Here is a 24196-nt window from a genome sequence, read left to right on the forward strand (position 1 = left end):
AATGGGAATTTCCAGGGGAATTGCAAAGAGTGTTCCCAGAATTACAGCTGAGCAGTGGCTGAGAGTGCAAACCTGGTCGAGATTAGAAACAGGCACAGAGGGATCCAGGAGGGATTGTGGGGGATTAGTTTGATTGTGTGGAAAATTGATTGGTGGGTATTTTGATGTGCAAACAACAAGAAATTCTAAGGAAGCCCCAGCAAAGAAACATCCGAGGAAATGTACTTTGGGAAATTAGAGGTTGACACAGAAATGCAAGCATAATAAACTACTTGGCTCATCAGGGAACAATATTTATTTGCATACAGCCAATACTGCACACGCTTGGTAGGAATATAAACAAAAAAAGAGAATTCTGTGATGATACATATGTGAAAGGAAGTAAGAATGCTAAATTCTTGGCTTCCATAGTGAGAAGTCACCAGGTAATACTGATAAGATACAAAACCAAAAAGTCAAGAAATAGTAATTTAAGTATCTATGTAGAATAATCAAAGTAAATAGCAAGAGAAAAGAATGTACAGTGGTTACCTCTAGGAAGTAAAAATCTGGGATGGAAAAGGGTAGATATTTGTCATTATAAATATTATACCACATTTGACTGAAAGTATGTACATATATCACTTTGATAAACATGAATATATATATATTTTTAAAAATCTGCTTACATCAGGCATTTCTAACCTTCAGCCTGGCTGTACCACACTTTTTAAATGGCTTATAATCAGGACAGAGATAAATTTACCTTGATGGCAGGGAATAAAAATCAATGTGCCCTCACATTGCCTTTCACATAGTCAAATGATTCTTTGAGGACTTTTTATTCTTTCCTTAAAAAGAAAATACTGCCAGTTTAATAAAAAGGGATTCTTGGCTCAATGTTGGCTAAAATCATCTAAGATGGGATTTAGAATCTAACAGCATGCATTCTTGTCAGGGAAATAATGCTTCAGGGTTATAATATAGAGCAACTAGATGGGTCTGTGATGCAACAATGTGATGCTTATTTCAGCCTACATTTTGAGGTGTGAAAAACCTCTTTCTATAGTGACCTCTTCAGTGGGCACATTTTAGCTGATGCCAAGTCCACATCTAGAGTGAAAACCATAAATAATCTACACACACCTCATCCCGCGTATGAAGAGAGTAGAGGAAGCATGACAGGAGAGTCAGAAGCATGGCAAGAATATACCCCCTATTTCCAAAAGATGCCCAAACAAAAGTATTCTCTTCCACTGTCAGACTATGGATTTGACTTTGTAGCCAAATTGTCAGCTCAGAAAACATGGCAATGAAGAGCCTATGGCAGAGAAAGGAGAGAATAGAAAACTCAGAATTAGTAGGGCTTTGATGGTATCTTCAGTCAGTCCTGCCCTGACTGAATGCTCCCCTATACCGTTCTTCCCTTCCTCCTTGGCTGTCCATCCTCTTCCCCCTCTTACAGCCTCCTCCCAGCTCCAATCCTCCGGCAAGGGAGCTCTGAGAAGGCTAAAGGTCATTCTGGACTCCTTCCTTCTCCCTCCTTCCTCCTCCCTCCTTCCTCTACCTATAGAGCTCCTGGGAGAAAATTTTGTGAATCTTATGTGAAGGGGAATACCCTCATTGCTTTCCACAAACAGTTGACCCCAGGCAATGCTTGGCAAATGCGATGCTGATTTTGAAACTGCACTGTGCTGGCACCCAAGCACCTAAGCAAAGTCAGTGGGGAGAGAGAGAGAGATTTCACCAGCCTTTCATGAGGTGCTGACTGTGCTTTGCATGGGTTACCTCAAGGTCAAGAAGAAAATAGCAGCACTCCATCCCAGCCTGAGCCAGCACACCCTGGGAGAGAGATGTCGTCACCTGCCAGACAGCTGCTTGCCCATCAGAAATTGGTCCCCGCTGAAACCTGAGAAGCTGCATTAATCCAGAGACACTGGAGAGCTGGCCTTCTGCTTGGGTTGTTTGTGTTTTCGTTGGCATTGTCGTCGCCAATTTTCTTCTTTTAATCTATAACAGTGAGTTAGTAAGAGGAGTGTGAGGACAACAGTGCTCCTAGAATCACAGAGGGAGATTCTGTGAAATCTTTGGGGGCGGGGGTAGGAGACATGATTGGAAGGAAGAGTGGAAATAGCTGACCCTGAGGGAAGAGGACAAGCCCCAGACAGGGAAGAGCCTTCATATAGGATCTATTCAATTTGCCTGCCCAGACACCTCTCCCCTCCTCTGGGGGAAGCATGGCAGAATGGAGAAGACCACAAGTTCTGGAGCCAGGCAGGCTGAGGTGGGATTTGGGCTCCCTACTTACTAGCTGTGTGACTTTAGGCAAGTTATTAAATCTTGGGGCCTCAGGTGCTTCATTAGATGTCTTATAATGTGTGTATATACATATACATATATAATGTCATATACACACACACACACACACAGACACACACATCTTATTGGTATTGGTTCTGCTTCTCTGGATAAGTCTGGCTAATATACTCTATTTACTACCATCTCAACTTTTTGTGCTCTCGATGTCACATTTTTATCTTACATATATTTCAGTCTCACAAGGAATTATTTTCATTGTCTTATAAGCAAATATTCATTTATATATACTTACATGTATACTCACATATTTTATTGCTATTTATGTCTTCCTTAATTTCCACGCTTCCTGGAAAGCATTAAGACAGCTTTTAGTTTTTCTTTCAATGCAATCCTGCTAGTGACAAATTCTTCTAGTCTTTGCTCATTTGAAATGTCTTATTGTTCCTTCATTTTTGAAGGGTATTTTTCCTGCATAGGTAATTCCACATAGGTCACTGATTCCTTTCAGCACTTTAAGATGTTATTTCATTGTTTTTTGATTTGAATTGTTTGTATTGAAAAATCACCTGCTCCTTTGAAGTATATGTATCATTTTTCTATGTCTCTTTTAAAGATTTCATCTGTCTTTGGACTTCAACAGTTTCACTGTTTGAGACCCAGGTGTGGATTTCTTTTATTCACAACTCTTTGGATTTGTTGCACTCATCAAATCTGTGATTTGAGTCTTTAATCAATTTTGGGAACATCTCTGCTAATATATCTTCAAATACTGCTTCTGGCATATCCTCTCTCTCCTCTCCATCTGGTTATCAAATTACATGTTAACCTTTTCTCCATGTTCCATATGTTTCTTACACCTTTTTTTCCTATTTTCTATCCTTTTGCTTCTGTCAAGGTTTTGGTCTGTATATTTTCTATTGATTTACCTTCCATTTCTGTAGATCTCTTTTTAGATATATCTAATCTGCTTTTAAACTCACTGATGACTTTCTACTGGTTATAGTATTTTTAAATTCTAGGTTCTTTTATAAGTTCCAGTTCTCTGGTGAAATTTTTGATCTTGTTATTTTTTTTGAATATATTAATCATGACCATTATAATGATCAATATATGATCATTCCAATATTTGGGTTATCTGTGGGCTTGCATCTACTGTCTTTGTTCTCCTAGTTTTCAAATACATTGTCCTGTGTCCTGTGTCTTTGTCTGCCTAGTAATTTTTTTATTGCATGCTGGGCGTTGTGTGTGAAAAACCGTAGAGACTGTGAATGATATTATCTTACTTCAGTGAAGATTTACTTTTCTTCTGGTCGGCAGGTAGGGTAAGGGGGTGGAGGTGTCATCTTAATCCAATCAGGGACTGAGAGGATTCAAGACTGTTTTCAGTTTTGGTGAGGGCTGATCTGTTTCCACTTTGCCCCTACTTCCAGGGCATAACCCATCCTAGGCATGTCCTGAATGTTCAGTGTCCTTGTCTTTTGGAGGAGACCCCTGGCTCCATGCCACTCCCACAGATGCCCAGACCCTTCAGGGTGTGGCCCTTCACCTGGGCCTCTCAAAATGGTCCTCTCTGACCATTTTGTTTTCTGGACTTCAATGCCCTTGTCAGAACTATTTGTTTCAGCCCATCCTTCATGAGAAGCTCTCTCTTGGGTAGTTGAGTTAGTTTACTTTGAAAAACTAATATTTCAGTGGCTGAATGTAGTTTATTTTTAAAATATCTATATTTTACTAGAGATCTTTGAACTTCCAACCAAAAAAAGACCTATCTTCTGCCTCTACTTTGCTGTGGGATGCCGGGCAAATCACTGTACTATGGGATTGAAAAAAGGGTTAGGTTTCCTCTAGCTCAGGCATTTTATAGCTCCCTGACCCTAATGGTACACACCAAAGGACAGTTTTGTTGTGATAACTAAGATTGGACAGAGCATAAAAGGGTTAGCATCAGCCAACAGATTCACATTTTTTCAAAGGATTTTTTAAAATTCTATAAATGTTTATTATCTGATAGTTATGAGCACAACTGAAAGTAGAGAGTGAGAGGAGCTTGGCCCAATCATACCTGCTATAGAGGATTAGGTTCTGAAGTCTAAGACAAAAAATGACTTGTAGGTTTGTAAGTTGTAAAAAAAAAAAAAAGAAGAAAAGAAAAAAAATCCTTGAAAAACTAAGTAGCCCACAAAGTAGAATAAACATATTCATATCTCAAGCCACACAGAGGACTGACATTCCAACTCTCCATAGGTCCAAAAAAAGTCAGTTTTCCCTTCAACACTAAAAGTATTTCTTCAGTTGACAACCAAAGTATTTGGTTTCTATTTAGAGATCATATCATATTTTAAAATGTTTATTTAAACACTAAAATCACATTGATGCTGCAAGAAGCAAATGGGAACTGAGATCTCCTAGGAAAGAGTAGATCACATCATCCAGCGTATATTTTTGGGGCGAGTGGGCATCCGGTCATAAAGGAGGCATGACTGTGACAATTACCAACAGCACTCCCTCCCACCCCACCTGTGTACAATTACGTTCCCATGAGTTAAACATTCATGTTATGTGATTTTATTATAACAGATTATGGAAGAAGTTAGGAAAATATTTGAGGTTAAGTTAAGGGACAAATAATGGTCCACAAATTAAATTAGCCAGGGCACAGAAGTTCCTAGCTATGCCACTATTTGCTCAAGAGGTGGGGGGAAACCTCACATAATAAAGCTACGAAGAGTTGAAAAAGAAGTAACATATTTTGTGCACCTGTTAGTATGACATATCTTAAATATGCAATCACACTTACATTCTTTTAACAGTTAAAAGGTTTTTACTAACAAGGAAATAGAGGATCTAAGAGGGAACGCTGCTCATCTATGTGGACCTACTCTCTTAACCTAAGACTACCCAGCTCCAAAGCACACATCTCCCATATGCTGAAAAGCTGTTAAATGTCTTAAATTTAGGGATCCCGATTATTATGAGCTCTCCATGGAGCTTTGCCCTCCACTTGGGCTTAAAGGAACAAATTAATTAATGAAGTATGCAATAATAATGGAAGCATTACTCGCTGGCTGTGAAGATTTATGTATACATAAAACCATGATCCAGACGTCATTTTTGTGAAAAGTTCTTAAGGAAATGAGAGAGTAACCCATCCCCTTTATTACACTTCAGACAAGGGTAGGTGTAATTATTGGAAATATGCTCTTGATTGATTTCTAAGCAGCTCTGTCAAATGGAGCTGTGATTCTGAACACTGATCAACAGTCATACAATCAATAGAGCAATGAAGCAGGGACATGAGCCACCAGGAAGAGACCATCCTGAAAGGGATGATAACCGCTTCTCACTGAATCAGTGGAGGGGAATTCAGACACGTAATTATTGACAAGATCATATCTGAAGGTGACTGTGCTGTTTACACAGTGAATGCTTAAATGGAAGTAATTACACTTCATTGGAAGGCATCGACTGTCACTTCACTAGCCTTCACCATGGCCCACCTGGACAGATGTGTTTACGCCTTGCTTAGCTTCATCTAAATTAGACTCCATTGTAGGAAACAAGATTTGAAAGCAGCAACGAGAAACGGAAGCAGTTACATTGTTTTATTGACGGGAAATATTAGTACAAATAACAAAATATAAAAATGTATATCCAGTGACTAATCTCTTGTGGGAACATTTCCATGGATAAACTTCCCACATTCTTTCTTTTAAACAGAGACTTCAGCATCTTTCCCAGGAATCTTTTCCTGGGGGATTATCATTGCTGAATCTATTTCCACATCATCATTTCGCAGTAAGGGTCTAAAGAAAGACTTTGAAGGATAACTACAAACCCACCAGGAGTGTCAGGTGGCCTGTATTAGTAGCACTTAATATTGTCGAATGATCATTAAATTAATGAACTTAAAGCACATGACAGAGGTAAAGGTGTTAAGGAGAGACACACTCCTCTCATTACTTCCTCTTTAATTTTTCATTTATTCATTCTGTTGACCAAAGGTTGGCATGGTTACACTCAATCATACCATGATTGCATTACACACAAAAAAAATGTGAATGATACTCTACCACACCCATCTTTTTGGCTCCTACCTTCCCTTTAAACATATATAATAGACTTTTTACTTCAATTAAATTCCAATTTATAAAAGTTCGCTCTAACAATTCCCACTTGAAGTGCAGACATAACTGGGGAAGAAAAATTGTGCATTTTTCCTAACGTGCTTAGGATGTGGTCAGTTTGGCTCACTCACAGGCCAGCTTCACCTCACTCAGGATTTAGATCCCCACCTCTGCATGAGGACAAGTCATGTTACATACCACTCACTGCAGTAACTGTTATACATAGAATGTCTCAGATCTACTGTACCTGTGCGCTGGATTAGGATTGAAGACAAAAATAAAAGCCACACGATGTGCCTTCTGATACCCCTTGAAGGGAAAAGACAAAGGTCTCCTCTTGGTGCTGTGCTGGAGGTAAGTGCAGAGACAGAGGTACACAGTGTGCTGTGGATCCTTCCCCAGCGGTGGGAAGGGAGCGGGTGAGCAGAGACGGAAGGAGAGCCAGCCTTTCCTGAGAGCATTTTCTCTCTTTTTTCTTTCTCTGTTTCTCCCAAGTCAACCAATCCTTCTTTCTCTCACTTTCTTTTTTCCTTTTGTCTCCATCTTCATCCACCTCTTCTTTTACTTTCTTTGGTCTCTTCTTATCATCTTTCCTTTCCTCCCCTGCTTAGACCTCGGTTTTACTACCTGCCCCCACTACTCAAATAGACAATGCTGAACGAGGTTGCGTTTCTTGTTATTCCTACAAAATACCATGCCTTGTCATGTCTATGGGCTCCTGCACAGATGTCGCCAAGCACACCACATGTTCTGAAAATGCTAAAATGTGATCACACTGGATGCTCACCAACTAAACATCAATCCAATCAATCCCCAGTCTGAGGTTTAGTAAGAAATGAAATATGAGGAAGGGAAAAGAAGTTGACTTAAATCTGAACTATTCACCGCTGAGGAATATAAGCAAAGTCTTATATAGGACATTAGTGAGATTTGGGGAGAGGAAAGGGCAAAATAGGCTTTTGTGGATTTAAAGATTTTTAGTAAAGCATCAAGACTCTTGGTTTGAGACCAATATAAACCAACTGCCTTTTAGCCTGACCTTTGGCAGTGCTCATGTTATTGGCATGCTGGTGGAATAATTTATCGTGCAAAGACGGTTTTCACATCATCAAAATTAAACACATTTGTGCTTTAAAGGACATCATCTGGAAAGTGACCAAACAACCCACAGAATGGGAGAAACAACTTGGTAAGCTATATGATAAGCCATATATGGTAAGCCATATAATTAATAAGGGACTTGTATCTAGAATATATAAAATTGTGTATAAAATATATACAATTCAACAATGAAAAGACAAAGAAGCCAATTTTAAAAATGAGCAAAGGACCTTAACAGACATTTCTCCAAAGAATACATACAAATGGCCAATACACACATGAAAAGATGTTTAACATCACTAGCCATCAGGGAAATGCAAATCAAACCCCACAGTGAGATACTACTTTATACACACTAGTATAGCAATAGTCAAATAGGCAGATAATAACAAGTGTTGGCTAGAAGGTGGAGAAATTGGAAGCCTCATGCACTGCTGGAGGGCATGTAAAGTGGTGGACCCACTTTAAAAAACAGTCTAGTAGTTCCTCAAAATACCAAACATAAAATTACAAAATGACCCAGCAATTGTACTCCTAAGTATATGCCCAAGAGAAGTAAAACCATGCGTCCACACAAAAACTTGTACACAAATGTTCATAGCAGACATAATCTTTATGATAGCTAAAAAGTAGAAACTACCCAAAAGTTCATTAACCAAAGGATGGATTTAAAAATGTGGTATATGCATATGATAAAATATTATTCTGCAATAAAAAGAAATGAACATGCTGCAACATGGAAGAACTTTGAAAACATTATGCTAAGGGAAACAAGCCAGTCACAAAGGACCACATAGTGTACGACTCCATTTATATGAAATGTACACATTTTTATTGAAGTATAGTTGATTTACAATGTTGTGTTAATTACTGCTGTACAGCAAAGTGATTTAGTTATACAATATATACATTCTTTTTTTAAATATTCTTTTCCATTACGGTTTATCATGGGATATTGAATACAGTTCTCTGTGCTATACAGCAGGACCTTGTTGTTTATCTATTCTATATATAAAAAATTACATCTGCTCACCCCCACCTCCCACTCCATCCCTCCACCAATCCCCTCCTCCTTGGCAAACACCAGTCTGTTCTCTATGTCCATGATTCTGTTTTCTGTTTCATAGATAGGTTCATTTGTGTCATGTTTTAGATTCCACATATAAGTGATATCATATGGTATTTGTCTTTCTCTTTCTGACTTACTTCACTTAGTATGATAATTTCTAGCTGCATCCATGTTGCTGCAAATGGCATTATTTCATTCTTTTTTATGGCTGAGTAGTATTCCATTGTATATATGTACCACGTCTTCTTTATCCATTCATCTGTCGATGGACATTTAGGTTGCTTCTGTGTCTTGGCTACTGTGAATAGTGCTGTTATGAACATTGGGGTGCATGTATCTTTTGAATTATAGCTTTGTCTGGATATATGCCCAGGAGTGGGACTGCTGGATCATATGTTAATTTTATTTTTAGTTTTCTGAGGAACATCCATATTGTTTTCCACAGTGGCCACACCAACTTATATTCCCACCAACAGTGTAGGAGAGTTCCCTTTTCTCCAGAAAGTTGCATTATTAATATCAAAGTGAAATTTGATATAAACAATACTGAATGAACTAAGAAGACCACTTTAAATTGGAAAAAGGTTTAATTCACAATGAACACATGACATTACTCTCTCCCTAGCTTCATCCACCCCAAGCACATTGGCATACTTCTTTTGAATACAACAGGCGTGCTTCTGTCTCAGGGGGTTTGCAGATGCTATTCCTTCTGCCTGGAATGCATTTCCCTCACCTCTTCAGATCTTTGCTCAGCTATCTCCTGACAGTGAGCTCTTCCCTGGCCACCCAACCCCAAACTGCAACTCCTTCCCCTGGACCACAGTTTTTTCTCCTTCCCTGCATTATTTTTCCTGATAATATTTATCCCCATACTATTTGTTTAACTTATTTATCTTATTTATTGTCTATCTCTGTCTACTAGAATGCAAGTCCCAAGACAGCAGGGATCCTTACCTAAATTTTTACTAGACTAGTAGAGTTCCTTGCATCAAGTAGGGACTCAATAAAATGTCTTGAATGAATGAATGATGAGTGAGTAAGTCACATCACGTTACCAATGTAAAGAGAAATCTATAGAAAACAGTAATAAGGGGAAATTTAACATAGCAAAAAAAGGAAACCGAAAAACATTACAGAAACTAAGTAATATAATTGATTATGTTGATTCAGTAGCTATACTGTATGGTGAACTTTAAATCATCCAGTAGAAACTGTCTCATTTTCAGGCAACCTTGAAACATTTATATTAACTGGCCATATATCAGGCCACAAAATAATTTTAATAAATTCAAAAATGGAAAGTTTGTATAGGATGTATTAGTAAAAATATCATAATAAAAATAGAAATTAATAACCAATATATAAATAAAAATAATTACTAGATCAAAGAGTACATCAAAACTAAAATTACCAATTATTTACAAAATGCAGCAATGAGATTATGACACATCAAAACTAATACATTTCCACCAAAGACATACTCCTTAGGAAAACTGAATGCTTTAAATAGTGTCATTACTAAACAAGAAATAATAAAAATAAAAGAACTGAAAATTCAACTCAAGAAGTTAGAAAGTGGAATACACAGCAAACCTCAAAAAGGCAAGATGAAGTTGATAAATATAAAAATGAAAATTATTAAATTAATGAGTTAGAATCTATAAATATATAAATAAATCCAAGGACTGATTCTGTGAAAAAGAGAACAATATAGACAAATTTCTAGCACGAGTACTCAGAAGAAAAAGTAAAAACAAAAAACAAAAAACTCCACAAATGTATAACTAAGAAAGGGGAAAGTGGATATATCCATAGAGGAGAGTTAAACACTGTGATAAAATATAAGACTTAGTGCTTTTGTATGCTAACATTTACGGAAGGCTTTCTATCGTCAGACATTTTCCTTCCTTACCTCGCTTAACTCTCTCCGTGGCCCAATGGTGCTGCAGATGGGATTGGAGATACAAGAGATTTGTTGGGAGAAAATACTTGTAGAGGCAAATGGGGAGGGAATTGTAGGAGGCTAGGAAAGTCACCAGGACAGGAGGCAGGGCTGACCCCACGGAAGAGAGAGAAGGAAAGAAGGAAGTTTGGGAAGAATAAGTCTTTGACTGCAGTGAATTCTAAGATAGTCTGGGCAAGGGAAGGAAGGGAATCCATTAGAGGAGCTCCGTGCATCTCAGTCTCCCAGCTGCCTCAGTCACTGGCTGGGAGCATCTGGTGGGAAGCGTGGCCTCAGCTGAACACTAGTAGGTTCAGAACATACCAACTGTTCCATCAGCCAATTACCTTCCCATTCCAACTCCTAAGCAGGAGATCTGAGAAACACAGTTGTATGGCTGCCACAGATTTTTATAGACATTTGATAATATTGAGCATCTATTCTTGATTCTGTTCAACTTTCAGTGACCTGGAATGTGGTTATTTCCTTAAATATGATAAGTATACCTATACATTTCTTAATCATATGACCAATATTGCACTTAATGTTGAAAAACTGGAGGCAGTCCTATTGCAGTCTGGTTCAAGGCTAGGATGCCCACTGTAATTGCTCTTGGTAAGTATTTTTCTGAAGGTTCTAGCTAGTGCAACGTACAGGAAAAAGGAATATGATGTAAAAACGTTGGAGCAGGGAACAACTTATCATTACAGCCATCCCTCAGTACCCGCGGGGGATTACTTCCAGTACCCTCGTGGGTACCAAAATCCATGGATGCTCAAGTTCCTTACATAAAATGGCATAATACTGTCGCTGGCCTTCCGTATCTACGGGTTCCACATGGCAATTGGTTGGATTTTTGATACACGGTTGGTTGAATCCACAGATATGGAACCTGGGATACTAAGGGTCCACTGTGCTTGCAAACAATATGATTGTCTAACTGGATACACCCACCTCCTTAACCAAATTAACTAAACATATTTAAGAATTAGTGAGAGTTTATATTCAATTACAGAACAAATGTACAAGGATTTTTTTCAAAGCACTATTAATAAGCTAGAAAAATAACAGTTACATAAAATATAAACTACTAAGCATTACATAAACTATATATCTATAAACCTATTTGAAGAAGACTATAAAACTTTGTCAAGGGACATAAAAGAGACTTGAATAATTGGAGGAAAAAAAGCCATTCTAGGGCTTCCCTGGTGGCGCAGTGGTTGAGAGTCCGCCTGCTGATGCAGGGGACATGGGTTCGTGCCCCGGTCTGGGAAGACCCCACATGCCACGGAGTGGCTAGGTCCATGAGCCATGGCCACTGAGCCTCCGCGTCCGGAGCCTGTGCTCTGCAACAGGAGAGGCCACAACAGTGAGAGGCCTGCGTACCGCAAAAAAAAAAAAAAAAAAAAAAAAAAAAAAAAAAAAAATCCATTCTATTTCCAGACAAAAATACTTAATGAGTCAAGAATTCAGTTCTCCCAAATTTGGACTATAAATTTTATCAAATTCCAATAAAATCTCCAATATAATTTTTAGGAACCTGGAAAATTGTTTCTAAAGCTTTTTTTTTTTTTTTCTGGAAGAAAACTTCATGGATTGGCCATAATACATTTGAACCAAAAGAAAAATTATTTTAAAAGGCTTATTCTATTTTATTTTAAAGCATAAAAGTAACACCTATTAAAATAGTACTGAAACTTCCCTGGTGGTCCAGCGGCTAAGACTCCCGCTCCCAGTGCAGAGGGCCAGGGTTCGATCCCTGATCAGGGAACTAGATCCCACATTCCACAACTAAAAGATCCCACGTGCTGCAACTAAGAGCTGGCACAGCCGAATAAATAAATAAAATAAATAAAATAATACTGGAACAAGGATAAAAATATAGATTGATGAGACAGAAAAGGAAATCCCAGAAGAACAGTATATGAACAAGAACGCATCATATGTTAAAGACATTTCAGAACATTCAATATGGAAGGAATGGATTACTCAAAAATAGTATTAAAACAACTGGTGGGAAATAATTTAAAATTAGAACCTTACCTCAATCCATACACCCAAATGAATTCCAGATGGAGTAGTTAAATGGAGGGCATGGAATAAAATACAAAAGAATCAGAAGAAAGAATGATACATATTTTTATAACTTTGTGGTAGGGGAAAATTTTCTCAACATTTAAGCCAGAGGTGGAGACCCTGAAGAAAAACATACTAGATTTAACAAAATAAAAATTTTAAATATTTGTGCATTAGAAAACAACAAAACAAAAATAAAGTAATACAAGTTCGAAGAAATATTTCCAAATGATTTCAAAGAAAAAATAGCCTCACAATATTAAGAGCAAGTGTAAATTAATTAGGAAAGGATCAAAATTCCAGTAAACAAGTAAGGGACATTAACAGGCAATTCACAAAATAAGAACTTATGCAAAAAAAAAAACACAAAAAAACATTTTTAATGTGCTCAACTTTGCTAATAATGAAATACGAATTAAACCAATGAAATTCAATTGTTGGAATCCGTATTTGAGAAGATGATACCATCCCAGGAAGGTAAGGATAGAGAAAAGGGCACACATATTGCACTAGTGTGAGCATAAAGTGGATTAACCTTTATGAAAGGTAGTTTGGCAATATATTTCAAAAGTTTAAAAGTTTTACATTTTCTTTGAGCGCACAATTCTTTTTCCAGGAATTCACCCTAAGGGATTAATCATGAGCATATGCAAAAACTGTATTTTAAGTAAACATGCCATCATTGTTTTTGTATCAGATGTAAATTAATAAATCCGTACATACATTTTTTTTCATTATTTAACAAGATTTATTAAAAGCCTAGTAGGTAATAGACCCTGTGCTAGGTATTGGGGTACAATTTTAAATGTACATACATCTTTAAAAGAATGAAACAACCAAAATATTAATTAAAAAGTAATCAAAGTAATTATGATGGATGCTTAATGTTGAATATTAATGCATCCATTAAAATTTTTGTTGTAGGGCTTCCCTGGTGGTGCAGTGGTTGAGAGTCCGCCTGCTGATGCCAGGGACACGGGTTCATGCCCCGGTCCGGGAAGATCCCACATGCCACGGAGCGGCTGGGCCCGTGAGCCATGGCCGCTGAGCCTGTGCGTCCGGAGCCTGTGCTCCGCAACAGGAGAGGCCACAGCAGTGAGAGGCCCGCGTACCGCAAAAAAAAAAAAATTTTTTGTTGTAGGGCTTCCCTGGTGGCGCAGTGGTTAAGAATCCGCCTTCCAGTGCAGGGGACATGGGTTTGAGCTCTGGTTTGGGAAGATCCCACATGCCGTGGAGCAACTAAGTCCGTGAGCCACAACTACTGAGCCCGTGTGCCACAACTACTGAAGCCTGTGCGCCTAGAGCCCTTGTTCCACAACAAGAGAAGTCACCGCAATGAGAAGCCTGAACACCGCAACAAAGAGTAGCCCCTGCTCGCCCCAACTAGAGAAAGCCCGCGTGCTGCAGCAAACATCCAATGCAGCCAAAAATAAAAATAATAAATAAATAAGTTTCTTTAAAAAAATTTCTTTTATTGTAGAAGAAAATTTAATGTTGATGATACACTTTCAGATGGAAAAAGCAGATTAAGCAATAGTAGAAATATATATGCAAAAATAAGTATATACACATAGAACAAAGATTGGAAAGACATGCAATCAAATGTTAATTTTAATCTTAGTGGCAAGATTATTTTTAGTTACTTTTTTTTTTTGGTTATCTTTACTTGCCAAATTTCATATAATAAATATGTGTTACTTTTCTTAAAAGTCTGGACAAGGCACTTTTAACTTTTTAATTCAATTGAAAAATCTCTTTCCTAAAGATATTATCTGTAGCAAGAATAGTCTCATAGCAGGAGGAAGGAGGGGTAAAGTCCCCCACTTGTCCAAACTGATTTCTCTTAGAATAAGGAATTTACAACATTTGTGTTTCCCGGGAAACCTTAGACATTTTCAAAAAAAATTAAAAATGGGATCTCCAGCCTCCAGGTCTTTTTTTGTGCAACACACACTCCCACTTCTATACTGCAACTCTTGATTTTCCTTCAGATTTATCCTGGGGTCCCTGTGTTCCAAGCATAAATTGAATATGAGTTTTGTCTGCAGTTCTGTCTTGCTGGTCTGACATACATGCCTGTAAAAATGTAGTTTTCCAAGGGAATTGTTGACCATGCATTCCTACCCCACTCTCAAGCCCCAAAGATCATTGCCTGCAGTTCTCCACCCCAAGGCTCTCTCGTCCTGTGAGGCTACTGTTGATGTCTCTGAGGCTCCTAAGAAGTGTTTCCTCTTAACTGCCCTCCCTGTAACTGTCCTGCATCCCCCAGAGTTTGAAAGCCTTCCCTCCTCTTACTGCACTGCAAACATCCTTTTAGGATCCCTTTTATCCAGCCACAGTTGTACATACCTGGATTTCCCCTAGAGTATCATATCAGTCCCTTAAACCTACATGATAATTTGGAGAAAGGACCAACATCATCAAATCAAAACACTTCAGATCAAATTCAGTTCATTTAGGGGTGACCCCACCATAGACTTAGAAAAGAATCAGCCAGTACTGGGTCGTACATTCACTTCCTAGGATGGTCTACTCCAGACCCACTGTTATGCTTGCACCTTGAAGTTTTGGAGTGAGCCTGCTCTGGTCTCATTTTCACTTATTCATTCACTAAATTCTTATTGAGCACTTCTTTGTCTATGTACTATTCTAGGCACTGGGTATACACTACTAGAAAAACAAAACAGTTGCAAACCATTATATATAGAATGGATAAACAACAAGGTCCTACTGTACAACACAGGGAACTATATTCAATATCCTGTGATAAGCCATAATAGAAAATAATTTTAAAAAGAATGTATATATATATGTATAACTGAATCACTTTGCTGTACAGCAGAAATTAACACAACACTGTAAATCAACTATACTTCAATAAGAAAAAACAGTGATGGAATTCCCTGGCTGCCCAGTGGTTAGGACTCGGCACTTTCCCTGCCAAGGGCGTGGGTTCAGTCCCTGGTTGGGAAACTAAGATCCTGCAAGCTGCGCCCACAGCCAAAAAAAGAAAAAAAGAAAAAACAGCAGTAGTAAAAAGCAGATGAGGTCTCTGTTTTGCAGAATGCATAACCTATTGAAAGAGATACGATAACCAAACAGGCAAACAAATAAATTCTTAAAATTACTTTAAGTTTATAACATCTATAAATGCTAGTATAGCTAATAGAATGATAAAACACAGTAAAAAAAAAAAAAAAGGAATATATCTAGACAGAAAAATAGGGGATGCCTCTCTGAGGAGGTAGCTTTTGAGCTGAGACTTAAAAGGTGGGGAAAGGACTTCCCTGGTGGCACAGTGGTTGAGAGTCTGCCTGTCGATGCAAAAGACATGGGTTCGTGCCCCGGTCTGGGAGGATCCCACATGCCGCGGAGTGGCTGGGCCCATGAGCCATGGCCGCTGGGCCTGCGCGTCCGGAGCCTGTGCTCCGCAACGGGAGAGGCCACAACAGTGAGAGGCCCGCGTCCCGCAAAAAAAAAAAAAAAAGATGGCTGACTATCCTCAGCAAACAGTGGTTTGGCCTCACCCTTCTCTCTGGAACACATTTTACTTCTTTCAGTATGGCTGGGTTAACACTTTTCCGAACTTTTAAGTTCTGCTTCCTTTTCGATTCACAATTGCACCTTTATTTTTTTATTTTGTAAAATAAATTTATTTATTTATTTATTTTTGGCTGCGTTGGGTCTTCATTGCTGCGCGCGGGCTTTCTCTGGTTGCGGCGACCGGGGGCTACTCTTTGTTGTGGTGCGCGGGCTTCTCATGGCGGTGGCTTCTCTTGTTGCAGAGCACGGGCTCTAGGCACGCCGGCTTCAGTAGTTGTGGCATGCAGGCTCAGTAGTTGTGGCTTGCGGGCTCTAGAGCGCAGGCTCAGTAGTTGTAGTGCGCTGGCTTAGTTGCTCCGTGGCACGTGGGACCTTCCCGGACCAGGGATAGAACCCGTGCCCCCTGAATTGGTTGGTGGATTCTTAACCACTGCACCTCCAGGGAAGCCCCACAACTGCACCTTTATTTAAATCATTTCTCTCATCTGGCCTTTTACCATAAGTATTCAAGAGAAAACAGACCTCTCCTTTAACCCTTGTACTTAGAAATTTCCTCAGCCAAATCCTGTGTCATTGCTCACAGGTTCTCCCACAAAACACTCAGATGGGAACACAATTCAGCCAAGTTCCTTGCCACTCTGAACCAAGGATCGTCTTTCTCTGGTTTCCAGTAATACGTTCCTCATTTCCATCTGAGCCCTCATCAGAACGACCTTTATTATCCCTATTTCTACCAACATTCTGTTCACTACGTCTCAGTCATACTCTGAGAAAACTGAGGCTTTCTCTGAAACTCAGAGAGAGCTCTGTCCTCTCCTTCCAGACACTCAAGAGACTCACCCTTTACAGTTAATTCATGGCAACGGAGGCTTTTCCCAACATGCCCCACTGGACTCTTCTAGCCTCTCCCCATCACCCAGTTCCAAAGCCACTTCCACATTTTTAGGTATTTATTGCAGCAACATCCCACTTTTGGCACCAATTTTTTTGGTCTTAGTCCATTCAGACTGCTATAATAAAATACCACAGGCTGAGTAGCTTATCAAAAACAGAAATTTATTTCTCATAGTTCTGGAGGCTGGAAGTCCACGACCACGGTGCCAGCCAGCATGGTCAGATTCTGGTAAGAGTCCACTGCTGGACTGCAGACGGCTGACTAGACTTCTTGCTGTGTCCTCACGTGGTGGAAGGGATGACCTAGCTCTCTGGGGCCTCATTTATAAGAGTACTAATCCCATTTATGAGATGTCTGCCCCCGTGACCTAATCACCTGGGAAGGTCTCACCCCCTAATACTGTCACCTTGGCATTAGATTTTCAACATATAAATTTTGGGGGGTACACAAACATTCAGAGCATTGTTGTATCTTCTGCCATTACTCTATCCCCACCCCGTATCCTCAGATTCCATCATTTTTTATTGCCAGTGCTAAGAAATGGAAAAAGTAAGTAGGCAATGGGAGAAGTGACATTTACTGAGTGCCTGCCTATATGAGACACTTTGCTGCTTCATTACATACATTATCACATTTGATTCTCAAAGTAACCCATTTGGTGGGGTTTGTTACCCACATTTCAGAGATAAGAAAACGAAGCCTCCAAGGTACCCCTCTCCCCACTCTGGCACAACTTGTAAGAATAAAAAAAGTTTATTGAGCCTGGATATATTTAAATCCAGAGTCAAGAAGAGGCTACACTCTTTGCAAAAGAACCCCTTTCAATGGATGCAGCATAGAGTTACTCAAAGGAAAGGAGTCAGGGAGCCTTCTGTTTGGAGTCCTGACACAGGTTTCAACAAAGAGCATCCCCCCTGTGTGCCCAGGGCTATTGTCCTTTTTATGCTAGTGGGAGTTCAGACATGCACAACACTTCCAAAAAAGGCAAGAGACACAGGGACATGCACACAATAAAATGTTAGTGAGGACAACTCCCTGGGGAGACAAAGGACATATGAGGAAATGTTCAGTATTTTTGTGGGGTATTTTTATGGGTTATGTTTTATGATCAATCACAAATCATTATTCACAGGGGAAATGGTGTCTCTCTGAAAAATTGCCAGAAACATATTGATCTTAAAACGATGAGAAAAATTCAATAAGATGAAAAACAGATGGTGAGTAGAGGCAAAAGTGCTTCAGTCCTTTGTCCTTTCACGAGGACGTGGTAATGATTTGGTACTAAGTTACAAATGACTTATCACTAATGGTGTTGGCTATGCCTTCATGTTGGAATCCCACTGAAACTTATGGAGAAATCTTAAAAAAATGGGTACAAATGAATTTATTTACAAAACAGACACCGACTCAAAGACTTCAAAAACAAATTTATGGTTACCAAAGGGAAGGGGGGGAGGGATAAATTAGGAGTTTGGGATTAACATATACACACTACTATTATAAAATAGATCATAACAAGGACCTACTGTATAGCACAGGGAACACTACTCATATTCTGTAATAACCTAGATGGGTTGAATCTGAAAAAGAATGGATATATGTATATGTATAACTGAATCACTTTGCCGTACACCTGAAACTAATACACCATTGTAAGTCAACTATATTCCAATATAAAATAAAAATTAAATTAAAAATTAAGGGACTTCCCTGGTGGCACAGTGGTTAAGAATCCACCTGCCAGTGCAGGGGACACGGGTTCGAGCTCTGTTCCAGGAAGATCCCACATGCCGCAAAGCAACTAAGCCCGTCCGCCACAACTACTGAGCCTATGCTCTAGAGCCCACAAGGCACAATTACTGAGTCTGTGTGCCACAACTACTGAAGCCCACGTGCCTAGAGCCCATGCTCTGCAACAAGAGAAGCCACCGCAATGAGAAGTCTGCGAACTGCGTGAAAAGTAGCCCCCGCTCGCTGCAACGAGAGAAAGAGAGAAAGCCCGTGCAATGAAGATCCAATGCAGCCAAAAATAAATAAATTAGTAAATTTATTTAAAAATTAAAAAATGATCGTTTATAAAGACTAATTGCAACCAATAGTATCCATGGATAGATAATTCAATTCAAAAATATTTTTTAGGAGCCTGTAAACACCAATGTACATTTATTGAGCATCCACTAGACACTAAACCTGGGAAGACCCATATAAACATAACAAATTACTACAATCGAACCCATTTTTAACGGAATATTTATTAACATCTTAGGGACAAAATGAGGGAAGAATCCCTAAGTGTTAATGAATATTCCACTAAGATGGGTTCAATTGTCACGTGACCTTTTGGAAATGGAACAGGACTTCACGTTGATTTTAATACGCTGGTAGGTATTGTGATCTCCAAGAGCAATTAACGTACAGTCTTTCCAGAACCTGTTCCTTCATGGAGTGTTTTTATGAAAAAAAAAATTGAGAAATGCTAGTGATGGGGAAAAAACAAATACGGAAAATGTCAAAAATCCAAAGTGGAATAAGATAAACATGTTAAAACAGGTACATTCTGTCACTCTTGACACCCCAGTTATAGCCCACAAATCACAGAAGAACATAGAAAGAATAGCGATCATTACCATGTGCACAATCTTAAAGGATTTTCATGACCTTGCTAGGACAGCCATTATCATCAAAGGAAGCAATCTGATTGCTTATAGGCATTGGCTCACACAAAGCCATAAACATCCCAAGATGCCCCCCACCATCACCATAGCAACCCTATTCCTAATTACCAATTGTGCCAGCTCTGGTGTAGCAACCTCTTTTGTTCAAGTCTATGTTTTTGCAGAACTACTGCTCAAGCTCCCAGAGTGAAAGCAGAGAGAACCAAGAACACCACCTGGTGGCTACCACTCTCTCCTGCACGCTCCAGCCGGTTTTGAGGTGCAATGCCAGGCAATCAGAACGACAAAGTCTGCTCAACTGCATGAATCCTCCTGATTTCCAGAAAGAAATGCATCATGATCACACAGAATTTGCACAGTAATAAACTTCCAATCTTGGGACCTCCCTGGTGGCGCAGTGGTTAAGAATCTGCCTGCCAATGCAGGGGACACAGGTTCGAGCCCTGCTCTGGGAAGATCCCACATACCACGGAGCAACTAAGCCCGTGTGCCACAACTACTGAGCCTGCGCTATAGCGCCCGTGAGCCACAACCACTGTACCCACGTGCCACAATTACTGAAGCCGGTGTGCCTAGAGCCCCAGCTTCACAAGAGAAACCACTGCAATGAGAAACCTGCACACTGCAACGAAGAGTAGCCCCCGCTCGCCGCAACTAGAGAAAGACTGTGCAAAGCAATGAAGACCCAATGCAGCCATAAATAAATAAATTTATTTAAAAAACCAAAAAACTTCCATCCTTATGTCAATGAAGAAAGAAGTCCCAAACCCAGGGGCAAAGTGTCAAAACATAATAGGAAAGTAGGAACTAGAATGTGGAAATAGAATCACGTTTGGTCTTTAAGTTAATTTATAGAAAATAAGCCTCCCCATAGACTCTTTTCTGAGATCTACCATAACAGCATTCACTATTGTCAGTAAATAATGCATAAATAAGTAAATAAATGTTCCCTTTTAAATGTATAGTTAGCCCAATGCCATAAAGGAAAAAAAGGGGGTGAAAGTGACTCTAGAACATTTTAGGATAGACAGTTATGGAACAGCAGCCTAGAGACACTCTTGAAGCCAAAAACCCTCTGAGACCTCCTGGTTATGCGAGACCGCAAATTCCCTTTGATGCCAAAATTTGTTTGAGATGAATTTCTATTATCTGTACCAAAAGAATGCATATTAATACAGTGTACCTTCTATTCATTTGTTGTTCACTTTAAATTTTTTATTTCTCTTTTTCCCTCTGAATTCTGGGAGAAATCTTTAAGCTTGTATTACACTTGGCTTAAATAATCTGTTTGTGATGAGTGATTTATGTATTTATTTTCCTATTCTAATACATGTCTTAATTCTGGCACGCATCTTTATTTTCCTTCAATACCTCCCAATATTGTATGCATCCGCATATTTCTTTCGCTTTCTTCTCAGTCCATTTCATATTAATGTGTTTCCTTATCATCTTTTAGCTTTGATTTGACCTGTAGCTTCTTGAATTTTATTGAAAGACAAAGCAGGTGCTATTTAAAATTTCCTTCTCTGTTCCATGATGGTAAATATTTCTCAAAGCAATACCAAGTATTCCTATACAACCTGAGTGCTATGAAAGCCTTATTTTGCACTTTCATCTCTTTTCACAGTCTCAGATTGGTTTTTCCCTGTTTACACATCCTTGAGCAAGGGCAATTCTAACTGGCCGAATCAGTAGATTCTATTTGTGCCCTTTCCGTGTCCCTCTAATTTATGTAGAGTCCTTATCACGGATCATAAACTAAAAGACAGGTTGACAATAATCTACATTACCACTCAGGGATATAGTAGCCTAAGATGACAGAAGAGAAAAATCCATAGGGGACCCCAGGAGGCAAAATTATCCCTGTGCAGGTTCTTCTGCTTGCTATGGTGAAGCTGCAGCATTAAGAAGCAGCTTTCTCCAGGAAATTTTATCTTTGGTTTCACAGCACCCCAAGGTTCCCAGTTGGCTGCTCCTGGCTTTTTTCCTGGAGCACTTGTCTCCTGGGTCAGGGACCCCTAGGGCCCCTCTGGCTTTCTGCCTAGTAGAACAGTGCAGGGACACTGGCCTCCCAGTTCCTCCCACTGTCCTCTATTGTTTTTCATAGCAACAGGAATCCCAAGATTCATCTATCCCTTGACCCTTTAAATTAGTGTGGGTGGTAGGCAGAATTCTAAAGATGGACCCTGATATTCCCACGCCCTGGGAATGGGGTTCTTCAAAGACTGTGTAGGTGCTGCTACAAAGGCATTTTGCAGATATTTTTAAAGTCCCAGATCCATTGACCTTAAGATATGGATCCAGCTAGGTCTGACCTAATGATATGAGCCTTTTAAAGAAAAAAAAAAAAAAAAAGTCAGAGGGACTTGAAGCATAAGAAGCATTTGCTGTGTTCTTATCAGTTTGAAGATAGAGGGGTCATGTGAGCAGGAATGTGGGTAGCCTCTAGGAGCAGAGAGCAGACCCCAGATGCAGCCAGCAAGGAAGTGGGGACCTCAGATATACAACAAGGAGCAACTGGATTTTGACAACCTGAATAAGCTTAGAAGTGGATTTTTCCCCATAACCTCCAGATCAGAGTCCAGCCTAGCCAACACCTTGATTTCAGTACTGTGAGGCCCTGAACAGAGAACCCAGCAGATCCCAGGCTGTACTTCTGACCCACAGAACTACGAACTAGTAAGTGGGAGCTGTTTGAAGTTGCTAAGTCCAACAGCAATAGAAAATGAACACAGGGTATATTGGTGAGTTTCTTCTAGAATTTCCTCTGCTCTCTTCCTGAGATTCTGCCACTTTCCTGGGAAAAGAGCTTCAAGTCAGCCCTTAGTATCTCTCTTCAAACTGGATGTAGCCCTAAATGTAGCAAGAATTCCTTGAGATAATGTTTCTACTTTACATATGAGTAAAGCTCAGAAATATTAATTTGCATGATATTATACAGTTATTCATTATAGAGCTAAGATTTGAAAGCAAGTCCAAAGATCATTTTTTAATAATACCAAGTTTCAGTGATATGTTTTGCCTAAACAAGGAATGTCAAATATATGGCAAGCATTTCACTACTTCCTTCTCCTCCAGCCATGTCAGACATCTCCAATCAATCATAGAACTCTGTTGCTGTCGGTCTAGATAGAGCTTCAGAATCCTTCTTAAAAACAGGATGCCAGAGCTTGAGCTCCACTGATTGAAGTTAGTAGAAGAAATGAACACATTGTGTTCATGAATTGGAAGAACTCATGTTGTTAAAATGTCCATACTATGCAAAGTGATCTATAGAGTTAATGCAATCCCTATCAAAATTCTAATGGCATTCTTTACAAAAATGGAAAAAGCAATCCTAAGGTTTGTATGGAATCACAAAAGACCTCAAATAGCCAAAGACATCCTGAGCAAGAAGAACAAAGCTAGAGGCATCACCATTCCTGATTTCAAAATATATTACAGTGCTCCAGTAATTAAAACAGCCTGGTACTGGCATAAAAACAGGCATACAGATCAATGAAACAGAAAAGAAAGCCTAGAAATAAAACCCCACATGTACAATCAACTGACCTTCCCCAAGAAGCCAAGGACACGAAATGAGGAAAGGATAGCCTCTTCAATATGTGGTATTGGAAAAGCTGGATATCTACATGTAGAAGAATTCAATTGGACCCTTATCTCACACCATATACAGAAATCATCTCAAAATGGATTACAGACTTAACATAAGACCAGAAATTGTAAACTACTGAAACCATAAAACTACTAAAAGGAAATAGAGGAGAAAAACTTTCTGATATTGGTCTGGGTGATGATTTTTTGGATATAATATCAGATACATAGTCAACAAAAGCAAAACCAGAAAAGTGGGATTACATCAAACTTAAAAGCTCTGCACAGCAAATGAAACAATCAACAGAGTGGAAAGACAACCTACAGAATGGGAGACAATATTTGCAAATCATATATCTGATAAAAGGTTAATATCCAGAGTACATAAAGAACTCATACAACTCAACAAAAATTAAAAATAAATAACCTGATTAAAAAATGGGTAAAGAACTTGAATAGACATTTCTCCAAAGATGATATCCAAGAGGCCAACAAGCTTATGAAGAGATGCTTAACATTAATCATTAGAAAAATGCAAGTCAAACCACAAAAGATATCACTTCACAAAGTGGTGTAACCACTTTGGAAAACAATATGGCAGTTTAAAAAAAGGTAAAAAGGTAACTACCATATGATCTAGCAATCCTATTCTGGGTATATATCCAAAAGAACTGGATAAGAGTCTTAAAGATGTATTTTCATATTCATGGTAATAGCATTATTCACAGTTGCCAAGAAGTAAAAGCCTACCAAAGGCCCATTGACAGATGAATGGATAAACAAAATCGAATATATATCTATACAAGGAAACAGTATTCAACCTTAAAAAGGAAGGAAATTCTTTCACATGCTACAACATAGATGAACCTTGAG

The sequence above is a fragment of the Mesoplodon mirus genome (assembly GCF_964341445.2).
Source record: "Mesoplodon mirus genome assembly, chromosome: 1".
NCBI classification, from domain to species: Eukaryota; Metazoa; Chordata; class Mammalia; order Artiodactyla; family Ziphiidae; genus Mesoplodon; species Mesoplodon mirus.